We start from the raw sequence: 2,880 nt of genomic DNA, 5'->3' as shown, positions 1-2,880 counted from the left end.
ACACCAAGTGGGCCCCGGAAGTGGATTTATGCATCAATTACTTACTCATGTAAACCCTAGTAGCTAGTATAGTATAAATAAGACTTTTTACTAGTGTATTAGGAGTCTTTTGACCATTCGGTCTTTTGATCACCTTCAAGGGGGCTGGCCATTCGGCCATTCCTAAACCTTTCACTTATGTATTTTCAACGGTGGAGTTTCTACACACCATAGATTAAGGGTGTGGAGCTCTGCTGTACCTCAAGTTTCAATACAATTACTATTATTTTCCATTCAATTCTCTTTTATTCTTATTCCAAGATACACGTTGCACAACAACTTGATGAATGTGATGATCCGTGACACTCATCATCATTCTCACCTATGAACGCACGTGACTGACAACCACTTCCGTTCTAGCTTAGGCCGGGCGCATATCTCTTAGATTCCCCAACAGAATCTTCGTTGTATAAGCTAGATAGATGGCAACATTCATGGGAATCCGAAAAGTCTAACCTTGTCTGTGGTATTCCGAGTAAGATTCCGGTATTGAATGACTGTGACGAGCTAAAAGGACTGCTGATGCTGTTGGAATCTGACCTCCCTGCACTCAAAATGGATTTTCTGGAGCTACAGCACTCCAAATGGCGCACTCTCAACGGCGTTGGAAAGTAGACATCTAGAGCTTTCTAGTAATATATAATAGTTCATACTTTATTCGGGAATTGATGACGTAAAGTGGCGCTCAACGCCAAGTATATGCTGTTGTCTGGAGTCAAACGCCAGAAATACGTCACAACCCGGAGTTGAACGCCAGAAACATGCTATAACTTGGCGTTCAACTCCAATAAAAGCCTCAGCTCATGGATAGATCAAGCTCAGCCCAAGCATACACCAAGTGGGCCCCGGAAGTGGATTTATGCATCAATTACTTACTCATGTAAACCCTAGTAGCTAGTTTAGTATAAATAAGACTTTTTACTAGTGTATTAGGAGTCTTTTGACCATTCGGTCTTTTGATCACCTTCAAGGGGGCTGGCCATTCGGCCATTCCTAAACCTTTCACTTATGTATTTTCAACGGTGGAGTTTCTACACACCATAGATTAAGGGTGTGGAGCTCTGCTGTACCTCAAATTTCAATACAATTAACTGTACCTCAAGTTTCAATACAATTACTATTATTTTCCATTCAATTCTCTTTTATTCTTATTCCAAGATACATGTTGCACAACAACTTGATGAATGTGATGATCCGTGACACTCATCATCATTCTCACCTATGAACGCACGTGACTGACAACCACTTCCGTTCTACCTTAGGCCGGGCGCATATCTCTTAGATTCCCCAACAGAATCTTCGTTGTATAAGCTAGATAGATGGCGACATTCATGGGAATCCGAAAAGTCTAACCTTGTCTGTGGTATTCCGAGTAAGATTCCGGTATTGAATGACTGTGACGAGCTTCAAACTCCTGAAGGCCGGGCGTGATGACAAACGCAAAAGAATCAAGGGATTCTACTCCAACCTGATTGAGAACCGACAGATGATTAGCCATGCTGTGACAGAGCATAGGACCATTTTCACTGAGAGGATGGGATGTAGCCATCGACAAGGGTGATGCCTCCAGACGATTAGCCATGCAGTGATAGCGCATAGGACCATTTTCCAGAGAGGATGAAAAGTAGCCATTGACGACGGTGACGCCCTACATACAGGTTGCCATGGAAAGGAGTAAGAAGGATTGGATGAATGTAATAAGAAAGTAGAGATTCAAGAGGAGCACAGCATATCCATACGGCCTATCTGAAATTCCCGCCATGGAATTATATGAGTAACTATTTACTATTTTATTTTCTGTTTATTATTTATTTTCGAACTTATCATAAACCATTTAATCTGCCTAACTGAGATTTACAAGGTGACCATAGCTTGCTTCATACCAACAATCTCTGTGGGATCGACCCTTACTCACGTAAGGTATTACTTGGATGACCCAGTACACTTGTTGGTTAAGTTGAACGGAGTTTTGTCCACATATAGTCAATAGCTATTAAATAAATCTCATGCAAATACAAAGAGGATCACAATTTCGTCCACCAGTGATTCAGCTGGTGATGGTGATGGTGTATGATCGGCATGGGAAGATAGTAAATTTCTCTTGAATTTTTGTGGTGGCTGGGAAGAAGAGGGTGGTAATGCTGAAGGCTTTTTAGATACATGTGAAGGAACTGGAACTCGTGATTTTGTAGGCTTAAGGTGTGAAAACTTAGTTTTGTGTGCACTAATCACCTTCTTATTACCAGTCTTTTGTACTTTAATTGACAAGTGTTTTTTATTTTTTTTAGAACCTGACATCTAAAACAACAAAGATTTATTTGATTAGTAAGACATTGCAGTTAAATTTTAGTAACATGTACATCATCAAAAGAATTAAAAAAATAACAACGTAAAATAATACTTAATTGCCAAAATAATCAACTAGGAGGTAAGATAAAGTGCTACTATGCTTTAGTACTAAACTACTAATATATATGTAGACATGAGCATTTTAAAAAATTCATAGCAAGGATAATATTATATGTGTGAAAGGGGCAGATTGTGTGAAAGGTGAAAACAGAAAATACTAGTAATTACATTATAGTTAGTGGTAGATCCTACACAAACCTGAACACGTGCTGGAACATCACTACTGTTATCCATGGCTACAGTGGATGATTCTATTCAATCTACAAGAAGGAAAATTTATACTTATGAAGAAGCCTAATCTGTTTATAATATCTACTATCTACTGTATAATAATGAGCCATCACCACATGTAATATCTGTAAATTGAATTCTTTAACAATCCTGAGACCATGTGCAACTCATATAACTCTCATCATCCCAGAAAATAAAAAA

General features: G+C 38.9%; 1 long non-coding RNA gene across 1 annotated transcript in view; it reads right to left on the bottom strand.

The window, feature by feature from the left end:
- Positions 1-2,173: 2,173 nt before the first annotated feature.
- LOC127744910 (uncharacterized) overlaps positions 2,174-2,880 on the bottom strand; it is a 3,096-nt gene continuing 2,389 nt past the window's right edge. The window contains exons 2-3 of the long non-coding RNA XR_008006175.1: positions 2,647-2,708; positions 2,174-2,337 (exon numbers count right to left, since the gene is read on the bottom strand). This is a non-coding gene — a long non-coding RNA (uncharacterized LOC127744910). The remainder of the gene's footprint in view (positions 2,338-2,646; positions 2,709-2,880) is intronic.

Source organism: Arachis duranensis, chromosome 1, assembly GCF_000817695.3.
Source record: "Arachis duranensis cultivar V14167 chromosome 1, aradu.V14167.gnm2.J7QH, whole genome shotgun sequence".
In the NCBI taxonomy this organism is placed as follows: Eukaryota; Viridiplantae; Streptophyta; class Magnoliopsida; order Fabales; family Fabaceae; genus Arachis; species Arachis duranensis.
The sequence above is the reverse complement of the archived record's forward strand: the minus strand, read 5'-3'. Positions and strand labels throughout refer to the sequence as shown.